Source organism: Rhinopithecus roxellana, chromosome 1, assembly GCF_007565055.1.
Source record: "Rhinopithecus roxellana isolate Shanxi Qingling chromosome 1, ASM756505v1, whole genome shotgun sequence".
NCBI lineage: Eukaryota > Metazoa > Chordata > Mammalia > Primates > Cercopithecidae > Rhinopithecus > Rhinopithecus roxellana.
The window spans coordinates 43,935,620-43,951,286 of NC_044549.1; the positions used below are offsets into that span (position 1 = coordinate 43,935,620).

Below are 15,667 nucleotides of genomic sequence, written 5' to 3' on the forward strand. Positions count from 1 at the left end.
GAATCGGGCTGAACATGTGGGCTGACAGTCATAGGCTCTGTCACTGAGTCCAGGACACTCCTGTGAAGATAGGGGCAGACAACCTGTCCTGGGAGCCTATTCTCAAATGCACAGGCCCAAAGGCCATTCTCGAGCACACGGAAGTAGGGGAGATGTACAGCAAGCCCCTCCTCTCATGTAACAGTGAAGCCCCTTCCAAAGCTGCCATCTCACGACCCTCACTCTCCCATCTCCATCAGAGCAGCAAAGGAATGGAAAGAGTGTGTCTTGGGGTTGGTGACTTAGCTACCAGAGCCTTGGTTTCCCCATTCATGAGATGAAGGAACAGCTCTTGGGATGGCCCCCTGGGGATTAGGGAGCCTGTGTTTAGAAAACAGAATGCCTGTCACATCGAGCATCCAAGACATGGTCACCCCATTCAGCCTCTGTGTCACACCTGAGCAAGGTCAGGATTGTGCAGTTCAGTGTAGGAGACTGTGGGGTAGCCAGGGCTCATCCCAGGCCTTGATTTACCCATATTCCCTGTGCATATGGAAAGATCTGAGACAGAATCTGGGGTTTTGCCCAAGAAGGGGGGAATCCCGAATTCAGGCCCAGCTGGAAGGTGGGGTTTCCCCAGGACAAAAGACTCTGCTCCTGGGCCTCTGTGAAATGAAGCCCTGCCCAGCATACTCATGCACAGAGACTGCAACCCAAGGTTAATGCCTGCATCCTGGAAGCTCAGAAACAGAGACCAGGACACATGCTCCTGACAGAGGAACAGGCACTAAGGCTGCTACCCCAGAGAGGCCACAGGAGAGGGACAGCCTGAGAACCAGTACAGGGCTAGAGAGAGGAGGAGGCCATGGCAATGCTGGCTGAGAAAGCACTTCCTGTGCTGAAGGGTAGAGTGGCTTCCCATCACCTCTCCAGAACAGAGAATGAGCCAGAAATCCCCTCCGGGTGCCCAGCAAAGACAGGGCTTCTGAACAACATCCCTGCAGTGAAACTCTGCCTCCTCGAATTGCTTGACCCTCCTGGTTTCCAATCTCCCTCCAATACCACATGCATTTCCTGGGCTCTGTCTGGCACTGTGCCCCGCAGGAGCCACAGGAGAGGCCCAGTGTCAGGTGGCAAGAGCATGCTTTGGCTTCACTGTGGCCTAGGTTCAAATCCTGCCTCTACCTCTATACAGTTGTGAGATGTTAGGCAAGTTTCTTAACCTCTCTGAGGTCTTTTCCTCGTGTGTAAACCGGGGCTCATCTCTCCCTCAGAGACCTTCAGTGAGAGACTGGCCCGTAGTAAGTCCTTACACATGGAAGTTGTTATTTGAGAATACGATGCAGATCCCATCAGAATCCCTGGGGCTGAAGGCTTTTACCCACCCCTAAGCCTTCTTATGCCTTCTCCCCCATGTTCCCCCAACCCCCACCACCATTTTCCTCTGCGCCCCTGGAGGAGGCCACAGCACCGAACCAGGCCAAGATTCATCCTAGGTTAGGGAGATTTCCCCAGCAGATGACCAGGGCAAAGCCATAGGCATGGCCCCTCCATCTCTGCCCCACCTAGACCCCAGGTCTGTGTGGAGCCATCCTCGCCGGTCCTACCCTTTCAAGGAGAGGCTTTCCTGAAGTGGAAACCGCTGCAGACACTTAGCCCAGTGCGACAATCTCTGAACAATCCTCCCTCCCAGCAGGATTGGGCTGCCAAGTGTCATTAAAGCCACAGGTTAATTAGGTGTGCAGCCATCTTGAATAGAGAAGCACCTCACCTCCTCTCATCGTGCATCCAGAGGTTCAGGGCTGCAGGAGGCAAGAAAGGGACCCACACCACCTTTCCCCCACCTTCTTCCTTCACCCCTCCACCCCAGTCCTAAAGCTCTCCAGCCAGGCCATGCCAGAATTGCCTTCCATCAGCTGTAGTCTTACTGATGACATCCTTTTTTCTACAGATGGATGGAGGGAATGGAGAGAAGAGACCTGGCTGTGACTAGGGCTTCATGGAAGGTGCCTGGAGAGGTGTCCTTAGAGATGGAAGAGCCTTGAGTCCCCTCCTGCCCCCAACCCAACCATGAGGAGGAGACAGTGTAAGGACTGTTTTCAATGCAGGGTCCTGCAGAATGGAGCCAGGGATGGAGGCAATGCAATGGATGAAGGAAACGCGAGAATGAAAAAGAACACACCGGTCAGACACAGGAGAGAGTTGGGAGGCACTGGCCCACATGGCTAGGAACCCTGGGATTGGCTTACTAGTTATCTAATACCTTCCTATCTCAGCCTGGCTCAGTCACTCCAAAATGGGGGTGCTGTGAGGAATTTCATGAGCTAAAACACATGCAGCTTTTAAAACAGGCTGCTACAGTGTAAGCTCTCAGGAAACCAGGAAATCCTCACAACACCCGTCCCCATCTGCAAACTGCTGAGTCCTGGGCTCCAGCTCGCTAGTCCACTCTGCAAAAGGTCTAGTTCGCTTGGTACCTGGAGGTCCCAGGTGCTTTTCCAGGTGACCTGCTATACAGAAAGGAACTTGTGTCATTCAATTCCCATAACAACCCTCTGAAGTAGGTATGATGGCCATTTTACATATGAGGAAACTGAGCCTCGGAGAGGAGAAATAATTTGCCCAAAGGCCACTCTAACAGTAAGTGGCAAAGTAGGTGTTCAGACTCAGCTCTGTGTGGCTCCCGGCTTTTCCTCCCACCCCAAGCTGGCTTCCAAGCCCCACTCCTCAGCAGAGTGTCTGAGGCCCTCACATCTAGCTCTTCTCTCTGCTCCCAATCTAGCCAGATTCATGCCCCCCCCCCCCCGCCCCGTCCAGCATCTGGAAGCACACACCATCTTCACTTATGTGCTTTCCCCACAGAGTCAAAGAGCCAGAATAGAAAGGAGAGAGGGAAAGGCTTCAGGGAAGAGGGGAGCTGGAGGGTAAAGGATGCTGAAGGGGAACGAGGCTGCTGCTCATCAATCTGAGAGGCTTCTCTGGCACGTCCTCCAGCTGTCTCCAGCTTGGCTTCTGTCTCCCCCATCAGGGTGCGGTATTCCACAGGAAGGAAATGGTGAGAGGAGCTTTGGGCACAGGAGGGCCAAGCTGGAGGCTGGTGAGAGGCCCGCAGAGGCTCCAGCTGCTCTGAATGTGTTCAAGCCACTTGGCCGGGACACACATCCAGCGAACAGGGAACATGCAAATGAGGCTCAGAACAGCTGTAGATTCCTGATCTCATAGGAATCATGATAGGATCCTGGCAAGCACTAGGGCGGCTGGGAGGCCTCCAGTGGACCATGCAGTCTTCACTTCCAGAAAGGGGTCTGAGGTGGGTTTTGCAAACCACAGAGGTCAACTCAATGTGCCTCCTGCAGAGACTCTAAACGAAGGCTAGTGGGCATTTGAGAAGGACAGCTGAGATCACCAGCAGACAGTGTGTGTTTGGTAGAAAAGTCCTGTCAGGCAAAGTGCACCTCCTCCACTGACAGGGTCACCATGGTGGTAGACAAGGGAAGTGGAATTTGCTCATCAAGCAGATCTTAAATGAGACATCCGACAAGCTCTTCATGAAATCGTTGTGTATAAGCTAGAGAGAGGAAGCTGGAAGGCAGTAGCATTAGTGGGACGCATAGCTGGTTGTACCCCAAGGGGGCTTAGCAATGGATCCCAGCCACCTGCAGGGAAGTGTCCAGGGGCCATGCTGCAGAGCTCCCCACACACACCACCCCATTCAACCTCTTAGCAAATCCTTGGATCAATGTACAAGAAGCACTTGAAGTTGACAGCAGCAGCAGATACATTGGATGACAGAGGCAGGATCCGAAATATCTTCGTCAGCTGGAGAGATTATTTCAAGATAAGATAAATTAGGGAAAAATGTAAAGTCCCAAACAGGAGGTCAAAAAGCTACAGCACTGTTGTAGGATGAATCCCCCTAAAAAGCTCATAGGTTGAAGTTTTAACCCCCTGTATGTCGGATTATTGCCTTATTTGGAAATAGGATTGTTGCAGATGTAGTTAGATGAAGTCACACTGGAGGGTGGGTCCCAACCCACTACGACTGGAGTCCTTATAAAAAGGGATAATTTGGTGACACACATGCACACAGGGAGAACGTGTTGCAAAGATGAAGGCAGAAATTATATTGATGCTTCTATAAAATAAGAAACACCAAAGAACGCCAGCAAACCACCGGAAGCCAGGAGGGAAGCATGGAGCAGATCTGCTGTCATATCCCTCAGAAGGAGCTCTGCCCACACCTTGATCTAGACTTCTGGCCTCCAGGACTGGAAGACAGTAAGTTTCTGTTGTTTAAGCCCCTCAGTGTGGGGTGTTTTGTTACAGCTGCCCTAGAAAACTAATTCAAACACAAAGGTAAAATTGGGAAGATGCGGCTGAGTACATTATGTTAAAGAGACCCTGGGGTGCTGGTTGGCTGTAAGCTCAGTAGAAATCAGCAGTGCTGTGTGGCTGCTAAAAACAGCCAGATCAGAGTTGAGGCTATGTTAACAGAAGGTGCACTAGCTGAGTTGATACGGATATGCTGGTCAGGCCTCACCTGGAGGGCCACCTTTGGTCCCTGGTGATCTCAACTGGAGAGAAGTGGGAGATCTTCAGAGTCCTATGCCCAGAGATGAAGAGACAAGCCAGAGGAGGACTGCTGAAGTGGGGAAGAGGTGGGAGGCTCATCAGCTTCCAATGTTTGAAGAGCTGTGGCATAGAAGAGGGACAAACAGCCATCCACACCAAGAAGTGATGGAACCCACAGGGAGAGAAACAGACTTCGGAGAAATAAAAGAATGCTATTGGGCAGTGTCACCCAAAACATCAAATGGGCTATCTCGTGGGGACCTGAGCTCTCTGTCTCTGAGAAACTCAAGACTCCACCTGCTGACCACTCAGTAGAGACTTGTGCCAAAGACTCAGGCAACTTGTAGCTCCAAAGAGGGTCCACTCACATTCCCAGCCTGGCCTGACACCAGTAACTCAAGATTCTTACCTATTTAAAGTTAAAGGCCACCATGCGATGTCTGGGCCTCAAGATTGTTCATCCATGGCTTCAGCAGATTAAACTGTGTGCTGACTCATGGGTCTCAGAAGATCAGGTTTGGTGAGACCCAGGTCCACTGGAGAGATGAACCTGCTCATGCTCACAGAATAGGGGTCCCAGGAGGATGAGGGGTGGGAAGGAAAGCTGCCCTGACTCTCCACTGTCCAGGGAGTGACGGAGCTGGCAGCCCACGCCTTAATTGATCCCTAACTTGAGGGAGCCCCACATGGTGTGTGCTGTGAGGGGACACAGAGGGACTTACACTCAGACCTCTCTTTGAGGGGCTCAGGGAGAACTCACTGGGAAGACAGTATTCTGCAGGAGAGGCAACTGTGATGCCGGTAAGAAGATGCAGTGATCCCTAAGTATATCTGGGGGATCAGTCCCAGGACCTCCTGCAAATTCTCAAATGCACAAATGTTCAAGTTCCTTACATAAAATGGTGTAGTGTTTGCCTATAACTACACACATTCTCCTGTATACTTTAAATCATCACTTGATTATTTATAACACCGAATACAACATAAGTACTACGTAAACAGTTGTTACATTGTATTGTTTAGGGAATAATTACAAGAAAAAAGTCTCTGTACATGTTTAGTATAGATACATTTAAAAATTTAATTTAATTTAATGTTTATTTTTTAGAGACAGGATCTCGTTCTGTCACCCAGGCTAGAGTGCAGTGATGCTATCGTAGTTCATTGCAGCCTTGAGCTCCTGGGCTCAAGCAATCCTCCTGCCTCAGCCTCCCAAGTAGCCAGGACTACAGGTGCATAACACCATACCTGGCTAATTTTAAAAAAAAACTTTTTTTTTTTTTTTTGTAGAGATAGGGAGAGCCTTGCTGTTGTTCTGGCTAGTCTCATAATCCTGGCCTCAAGTGATTCTCTGGCTTCAGCCTCCCAAAACACTGGGTTTACCAGTGTGAGCCACTGTGCTCAGCCTCAGATGCACTTATTTTATATTATATTATATTATATTATATTATATTATATTATATTATATTATTTTATTTTATTTTATTTTTTTGAGACACAGTCACTCTGTCGCCCAGGATGGAGTGCAGTGGCGTGATCTCAGCTCACTGCAAGCTCCACCTCCTGGGTTCATGCCATTCTCCTGCCTCAGCCTCCCAAGTAGTTGGGACTACAGGTGCCCGCCACCACGCCCGGCTAATTTTTTGTATTTTTAGTGGAGACGGGGTTTCACTGTTAGCCAGGATGGTCTCGATATCCTGACCTCGTGATCCGCCTGCCTCGGCCTCCCAAAGTGCTGGGATTACAGGTGTGAGTCCCTGTGCCTGGCCCAGATGCATTTTTAAAAAATATTTTCAATCCAAGTTTGGCTGAATCCTCACATGGATTACACAGATACAGAGGGCTGACTATACTTCCCAGGATTATTAAATGAGCTCATTTAATCCTCCTTTAAACACAGTCCTACCTCATCTTACAGTTAAAAAAAAGAAAAGAAAAGAAAACGATGCTCAGAAAGGGAAAGGAACTTATATAAAACTCACAATCAAAAAGCAGCCACGCTGAGTTTGAAGCCAAGTCTGTCTCATTTTTGAACCCACACTCTTTCCAAGGTTCTCCAATGCTTCCCTAGTAAAGGGCTGTAGGTTATGAGTTTCAAATAATCACCACAAGCATCCAGCAACAGAAAGAATGAGCTAACGTGGTCCAAAGCAGTGTCTCCAGCTTTAGCATGCAACAGGGTTTTTAACAGCACAGGCTAGCTGGGCGCAGTGGCTCACACCTGTAATCCCAACACTTTGGGAGGCCGAGGCGGGCGGTTTACTTGAGGTCAGGAGTTCAAGACCAGCCTGGTCAATATGGTGAAACCCCGTCTCTACTAAAAATAAAAAAATTAGCTGAGCATGGTGGTGGGCGCCTGTAATCCCAGCTACTTGGGAGGCTGAGGCAGGAGAATCACTTGAAACTGGGTGGCGGAGGTTGCAGTGAGCCAAAATTGCACCACTGCACTCCAGCCTGGGTGACAGAGTGAGTGAGACTCCATTATCTCAAAAAAAAAAAAAAAAAAAAAAAAGTTTTTTTTGCTAGGCCCCAGCCCAGCAAAAGGTTGATAGAACCTTTTTAGTGGGTCTGGGGTGCAGCCCAAGAATTGTTGCATTCTTAACAAGTTCTGGTAGCACTAATGCCACAGGTCAGGGGCTTTACTTTGAGAATCCCTGCTCTAAAGAAATCAGGAAAGGAATTGGTGTTCTAGCCTCAGAGCCGCAAAGACATAGAGGTACACTGGTTGGATGATCACCTGTTCCCAGGGCAGGAGTCCCGCAAAAGCCAGGCAGCAGAACTGCTGGCCAGTGCTGAAACAGAAGCTTACTTCACTAGAGTCCATCTGGTTGGGAAGATGCTCATTCTAGAAAACCTGGGTTCCTGTACTTATCACTCTGGGCTCTTCTGGTTCTCCCGGGCTGATGAGTATGTTCTTCCATAGGAAGCCCTGCTTCTTCTGTGGTTGACCACAGTCACCCTCAGCATTTCTCCCTGTCTTAGCAGAGGAGCTTCTTTCACCAGACCTTTTTCGGCTGGGCTTCCCAACCTCCTCCTGATGCCAGATGCCCTCCACGAAGCACATCTGAGTCGGGCAGGGTCCCCTCTCAAATCCATATTCATAAATGAGCACAGAATGACCAGGAAGAACCCAATCTGGACCCCACATTTCTCTTAGCTCTATTTGAGATGGTGTTGTTTGGAGCCACCCCATCACCTTGCCAGCTCTGATGAAGCCTGTGTGCAGTTGAACCCCTCAGATCTTTTTCTCAGGACCTCAACCAAATCAGGTCTGTCCCCAACCCTCTCATGAACTTGAGTAATTAATTTCTGCAATCTAAATGCAACTTTCCATCTGCTGCTGTTAGATTTCATCTTGTTAGTTGAAATCCAGCATTCCAGTTTTGTTGAGATCATTTTTGAATCTTTATTCTGTCTTTTTATTGGAGCTGCCTATCATGGCCTTGTTGTCAACAGATTTGATTATGCTTACTCCAGTTTCATCTAAGTCATGGATAAAAATGCGAAGCTTCATCTTCCAGAATCTCACCTTCCACAAACTGTCTTCTCTTTTAAAATCCCTAATTCTAGGATCATAATTCCCCAAGTCAGACTTCCTACAGTCTAAGGGAGGTCTCCGGGTACATCGTTTCTTTCCTTGGCTATTATAAACACCAGGCACATGTGGTCACTTTCATCTGATCATCCTATCATATCTTGTCACCTCATTCTGGATCATGGTCAGAATTGAATCAGGATAGTTTCAGTTGCCATTTCTTGACCTTCTCAGTCATGACAATGTTACAGAGGCAAGAATGCAAGAATACATCCAATTCTCCACTTTAAGCAGTATCTGATTTCCAGTAGAAGTCAAACTGCCTATGCCCTGTCATGACTATAGCATGCCTCCCTGACAGCCTTATATTCCACACTGGGAAAGTGGCACCCAAATTCTTCCAACTGGCTGGAGAAGCTGTAATAGGAATACATCGTAACTTGGACCTACTTAGCTACAAGGCATGCTGGAATCTTGGCAGCTGGTCAGTGAGGAGCAAGAAATGTTTTCTAGCATGGGTTACCTGGATAAAGGGCTGATGAGGACATGGCCCAGTAAGTAAAAAGGAAAGGGGGGCGTTGATGAACAGCATCCCCACTCTCCTGCTGTTTGTACTGAGAAATGCCCCTCTTCTGCTGGAGAAAGACACAGCATATGTCCATGGGATGCTGAGGGAACATTTCTGAACAACTTGTTGACAACAAGCCAAGAGTTAACACCAAGAAGATTGAGAAAAGCGTATGTGGTAGTTAAATGTGTAGGTTCTGTGTTTAAATCCCAGCTCTACTACTTATTAGCTGTGTGACCTCGGGCAAATAATTTTATTTCTCAGGGTTTCAGTTTCCTTATGAGGAAAGTGGAGATAAAAATAATAGGTGAGCTGGGCGCAGTAACTCATGCTTGTATTTCCAGTACTTTGGGAGGCCAAGGGAGGTGGGTCGCTTGAGCCCAGGAGTCTGAGACCAGCCTGGGTAGAAACCCCATCTCTACATGAAACACAAAAGTTAGTCAGTCAGGCATGGTGGTGTGTGCATGTGGTCCCAGCTACGCGGGAGGGAGGCTGAGATGGGAGGATGGCATGAGCACAGAAGGGTGAGGCTGCAGTGAGCTGTGATTGCACCACTGCACTCTGGCCTGGGTGACAGAGTAAGATCCTGTCTCAAATAAATTAATAAATATTTTTTTAATGTGTACATAAGGCACCTGAGGATTAAAAGAGATAATGCACATAAAAAGTTTACCAGGCTGGTGTATAGTAACAACTCTATAAACCACAGCTGTTTTTACAGAACACTAGCTGGAAGGCACTGAGTGTTATGGTTCAGGGGCTGGAGGTATGACGATGAAAGGGCTGAGCAGGTGAAAGGAGAAACAAGGATGCTGGAGGTGGGGGCAGGAGAGCCTAGGAGTTCCAACGAAGGGAGAGGCAGCATTCTGTGGAACTGATCTGGAGACAGAGCCTCGGACCAAGGCTAGGTCAAGGGATGCTGACCTCAAATCCGGGAGGGGGAAGCAGTCAGCGCGAAGTCTCAGAGGAGAGCAGTGAAAAATGTCTCTAAAACTCTGAATCCAAAAACTTTTTATTGCTGTAGGAAGCGAGTCAAAAATGGTCTAAATGGTCCATGTGAAAAAGCATCAATATTCCACTTCTAAAAATTTGTTCTGAGGAAATAATCATTGATAGGCACAAAGATTTATGTGTAAGGATGTTCACTGCAGCATTGTTTACAATAGTGAAAAGTGGTTTACAATTTAAATGCCCAACCCCGGGGGTCTGTTAAATAAATTATGGCGCATCCACATGATGGAATACCAAGCAGCCATTATAAAGCCCATCTTAATAGGATACTTAGGAAGGGGGAAATTATCACAATATGCTGTTAAATGAAAAGGCTGGTTACAAAGAGTACAATCACAATTTGGTTACATACCTATCTAGACGACACACAAAAAAATGCTGAATGAATATTCATTACTTTTGTAAATGCTTTTTAAGAAAAAAATGACCAAAAAGAAGTAACCAGACAGGAGCTCTCACAATCAGCTTATAATAGAAAGTCATTAAATTCAGAACACAAACAGTAGCTATGATCTGAATGCCAGGAGCTATAGCTGGTGCCCATTAGAAAGGACCTGGCTGTTTAGAAGGGTTGAGGGCTAAGAGGTTCTGCATGCCATTGGCGTGAGGCCAGGTAGAGCCTAGAAAAGAAGATTTAGGTCAGTGGCTCTCAACCATGGCTGCCTATTTGAAGCTCAAAAAAAATACCAGTGCCCAGGCTCCCCCCACAGAAATTCTATCTTAATTAAGTTCTAGGATAGGGCTGTCAAGTATATATTTTTTAAAGCTCTGCAGGTGATTTTTACGGAAGTCAGTGAATTACATGTTGAGCTGGACCAAGCCACTGTTACCTGTATACAGAGGTAGACTTGAGGCTGCTCACCCCACTTCACAGCTGCCTTCTCTCTGGACAGGGCCTAGGCAGGAAAGTGAGGAAAGTCTCACTTTGGAACGTGGAGAGCTATTGAAAGGGAGCAGGTGCCCCAAGGCACCTGGTCTATGCAGAAACATTACCCTCAGCCTTGGGGACATTAACAGAAGTGCTCCTTAGACCTTGCCTGTTTGGAGCTTTTACCACAAGGACACTGCTGTATACTTAGACTCCCGATGGGACCCAGGGTACCCCTGATGCCAAACACTGAAAGTCCAGGCTCTACAAAAGGGGGAAATCTGCAGGGGCCTGACCCTGCATCAGTCTGAGCTAGTGGTATTTTCCTCTTCTGTCCTGCTTTTGGGCAGAAATGCACACCAACCAACAGGGCAATGTGTAAACTTTAAAAGCAGTCTGCTTTGAGTGGATGAGGCCTCTCGGAGAGGGCTACTAGTTTCCCCCAGGCGCCTTGAGGGAAGAGAAGCAGAGGGAGCTGGTTGCTAGAAACAAAAGTTTGTATTAAATGATAAGATCTCCCCCAGCTTCTCACTACAGATATAGAGTTACTCAAGGCACTGAAAGAAGGGAAAGAAGAGGCCTGAGTTGGGTGCTTCACACACTGGATCCATCCGTCCCTGAATAATTAAGAGCCAACTGCAGCTCTTTTGTATTCCTAACAGTGGGGCTCCTGGGGGGCCTTTGGGACAATGACTAGGGCAGTAGGGAGGGAGTTTTGGCTCAGGTAGACCAGTGGGGTTGGCAAATAGTGATGGATCTAAATTGTTACCCCGCAAGCCATTTCCCTAAAGTTGCCTCCAAGGGCGGGCTCACGTCAGTTCTGGCAAGGAATAGAACTGGGGATAGAACTGCGATTAATCCGATGGTCAACCGGTAACACACAGCTTTGGAATGCCTTGCATCTACATTTATATGTGTGTGTATATATACATATATATGTATGCTTATATGCACATGTATGCCTCAGTATACAGCAGATTTACCTTCCAAATGATGTTTGGCTCAGGCTAAGGCAAACAGGAAAATGCATTCTCTGAAGATGCAGTGACTGGCAGTCGGTCAGATGGATTAACAACAAGGGGGCTGGATGGTAACTGGAAACTAGCCTGAGACTCACATTCCCCACAAAGAATCCACAGAAAAGTCAATGAGCCACTCCTGGAAAATCAAGAAGCAACTGCAACATCCATTCAAAACCACTGACTTGAGGGCCAGAAAGAGCTTTAGGATTCTTGTGAACACCTCCCATTCACAGATGAAGAACCCAATGGTTTGGCAGAGGTGCTCAAGCAGAAAAGCCTCCCTCATTTCTAACCCAGCCTCCCCGCTCCATAACTGAAACCTCGAATTTGATCCTCAGGGGACTGGCAGGACAGATGGTCACCAACCATCCTTCAAGTACCAACCTTTCCCATCACAGAAGATGCTGGCCAGAGACATTCCTGGTTCGAATGCAAAGATACTCTGATCATATCGACAAGGCTTCAAATTCAAACGAGTTCCATGTGTAAGTCTGATTAAGTCATCCTTATTAAACGCAGATCAATGAGGACAGTGTCATGGAGGGATTCAGCACACACAGCATTGCCTTTAAAGCTTTCGTGTACTCAGGGAAAGCCGGATGGAATCCTTGTCCCTCTATTTCAAGTCAGAGAGAGTGGAGGAGAATCAGCAGACCAACTGCCAAGAAGAGAGCTCAAGGTTAAACTCTCCTGACCCCAGTCCCCGTCCCAGAGATCCCTCCTTCTGCTTTCTCTATTGTGCCCAGCAGCAAATTGGACAGAAAACCATCTTCATTTTTTATTCTGCTTTGAAGCCACCAAGTCGAATAATTTCTCACTGGTGAGTCTCCCACTCAAATCAGGACTGAGAGGCCATCATGCAAGGTTTGGGTTTCATCTCTCATGCTCACTAAAACAGAAGGGAAGGGAAGTGGCATGGCAGAGCCACACAACATTCAGCACCCTCCTGTCCCTTTCCTTTCAGAACTCAACTCTCAGCTGGAATTTCTCCCTGCCATTTTCTAGCATTCAAGCTGGTTATAAAGGAAATTTCTTCAGAAGGAAAGTATTGCAGGAGATCTATCTGAAAGAGAATGGCATACACGAAGATCCTGTTCCAGATTACCCATTAGAGGATTATCACCTCAGCTAAGGCAGATGTCATCAAACCAAAAGTCACAAAGAGGGGAATTTGCAAAAGTATAGCACGATGCCAGTGAAAAATCCAGGTGTTGTCCACACATGCTATAAATGAAGGGCTCAATTCCGTCAATTCAATGAAATTCCATTAGTCAAGGCATTTGCTTTGGCCTCTTGCCATACATTTAAGACCAAGTTAGTTAAGTGTTGTCATAAATTTAAGGCCAACTTAGGGATGGCTAAACTCAAATGCAAAGATCTGAATGTAAAGAAAACTCATTCATTAGAAGTAACTATTTCCAGCGCGCGCGCACACACACACACACACACACACACGAAATGAAGACAAGCTAGTGATCAAGGTGACTGAATGAGGCAAAAGATGGTCCCCAGAATCCACCGGGGTTTAGATGCTTAAGTATAAATAACACTCCCTCCAAGCATTTGTCATCCCCAGATCTAATCAGGAATCTTGTCTTTTTGTCCTCTCTGTCCATTCTACCACCTCAGTCATCAATGAAAGTGGTGAACTGGTTGACTGGTAATGAGTTGCTAGCCCAGATCATTGGATATAAGAGGGTGACCAAGACTAAGGACAGGAGTGTCATGGTCAGTGTTCAAATAATTGGACCCAAGAGCATCTTCTCCCCAAATACATGTACCCAATCCATAAATGTCTGCTGTTCCTCTACCCCCATGATGGGTTCCCATTCCTCTTTTCAGATCCCCACTCAGGGATCAGGGCTTTCTGGATGTTCCTTGGAATCTGCAAACATCCAATGTGAGCTTCTAGACTTATCTCATCTAACCCTATTGCTACATTAGATGAAACAAAAAGTTATGGTTGAATTTTCTCTTTTTTATAAAGAATAAAATTGGTTTACACCCACCGGATTCCCAGTGGGAAGGGGAACAGGAGATCTGAATCCAGTCTTGGCTCTGCGTGTGGAACCTCATATCAATGGATGTGATGTGCTCAGATTTGAGTAAAACAAGATGGTTCCCTCAAGGAACTTATCATCTCACAGAAGAATCTTAATGGGCCCTGAGAATGAGGGTGAGCCAAGCGCCCAACAGGTCAGAGGAAGAAACAGGCCATGAGATATTTCAATCAATCCCCAAGGTATAGGGAGATAAGATAACATGTACATCCAAGGCAGATGAGCTCACTTCTTAGAATCTTAATTTCTTGCTCTATAGATATAAGGGGTCAGGCTACTTAAAGGCTGTTAATTGATTTTCTTAGGACCGTTTCACTTGGCCAGTTTGGCTTTGAACTCCCAATTGCCCAAAAGCTAAGCCACTCTAATTGCCTGATCAACACATTGTGATCTGCCTGCCCTCTGTAGGCATTTGAATTTGTGCTTCTCCTGACATGGACAATCTCCAGGGCCTCTTCCAGCTTTGAGTCTCAATAAGAAGTGACCAGTGGAGGGTCTTTCAAACAAGCCAGGAAGTTCACCCTAAGACAAGAAAGTTTCTGGGGCTCCTCAGTCCTAATGGGGAGGTAGCAATCTATAGTTTGGGGCTGGACCTCTTGGCTTCTCTGGTTTTCTAGTCTGGCACTAGAAGTGGTAAAGGAACTTTTTACCCTCGCTAGTGGGAAAGGAGGTGCTGGCTGTCCTATCTCAGGGCAGAGTCAATAAGCTCAGCTCTCTGTTTGACCTGAGTTATCAAGCTTTCTTTAATCCTTCCTCTCCTAAACCCTTGGGTCATCAGGCACCTTGCTGCCTGTACAGCCATTGCATTTTCCTCTCCATGTTCTCCCTCCCCAAACACGTAGACAAGTGTCTCAGGATCAAACTGGTGAACTTAGTAACCTCTCTAGGCATGGGCTGAGCACTGTACCTCTTTTTATCTACCAGCATTTAGCATGGTGCATTGCACACAGTAGGGGTTTAAACAGTGTTGGATGTCCACAGTGATGATTATGGTCGCTACTGTTGGCTTTGGAGGAGGAAGGCTCTGGTATTGGCTGCTTAGAAAAAGAAAAGGAATGGAAGATCTGCCATTCCTTCTCAAACTGGTGGTGATAGGTGTCCATACGGAGAAAAGAGCACCCCTCGAAACCCACACTCACCTTTCCCAACACAGCACAGCGAGAGGCAGCCCTTCCTCGCGAGTGGTCTACTCCCACACCCTAAGGTCAGAACAGTTCTCACCGCCCCATGAGTGACCAAGTGGCAAGTTCCCCCGTCTCTGCTGTATTTTATTTCCTTTCCTCCTCCGTTGAAAATCTAGACTTAGGGCAAGCTACTGGCTGTTTCTTTCCAAGCTGTTTTTAAATATGCCCCTCTTTTCCTAAGTTGTGAGGTCCAGTTGTAAGGTTCAAGTTCCCCTCTTGCCCCTTCCTCAAGGTCATCTGTCCCGGCTTAGAAAAGGTGAGAGGCCACTGCTGATTGTCAAGAAGAGAACAGGCTTAAAAAGATGAGCGGAAGTGGGAAGTGAGGAGCAAGCGGGCATTGAGGACTGTGGAGAGAGGCCCCGCGGCCGAAGTGGGTGGGGTGCCTGAGAAACCTGGAAGGAGGTAGGATTCACTAGGGGCTGAAGGAAAAAGATGGGGCTAGGGCCAGAGAAGGTAGGATCGTGGTGAGGTCTATACACAGGCAAGCTTCCAAACCCCCAGTCCCAATTCCGTTAGCCAGGAAGGAGTGCACCCCAGGGTAGGCAGCCCTCCCGGCTCTGGCTGCTCTCACCCCGCCCCTCTGCAGAAAGCCTGGGCAGGATCGCAGGGGTGTGGGCAGAATCCAGCGCTCCTCTCTCCTCATCCAGACTCGCGGCCCACTCCCGCCTGGCGCCGTGGGCAGTCGGAACGACCCAAAGACTGGGCTTGGGGTGAGGGGGGAGGAGGGGACAAGAACGGCGCTGCAGGTGGTCCTCCTCCTTGTTTAAAGTTTGCGGTGGGCAAAGGAGTCGGCTCCGTTGGGCCGGATCCTCTCGAGCCTCGCCTTCTTCCTCCTCCAGTCCCGCGACCACTTCCCTCTCGGCTCCCT

At 47.9% G+C, this 15,667-nt stretch overlaps 1 protein-coding gene across 4 annotated transcripts in view; it reads right to left on the bottom strand.

Annotated features, from left to right (window-relative positions):
* SEMA5B (semaphorin 5B) overlaps positions 1–15,667 on the bottom strand; it is a 119,754-nt gene that overhangs the window by 102,821 nt on the left and 1,266 nt on the right. The gene's annotated exons all lie outside the window — the stretch shown is intronic.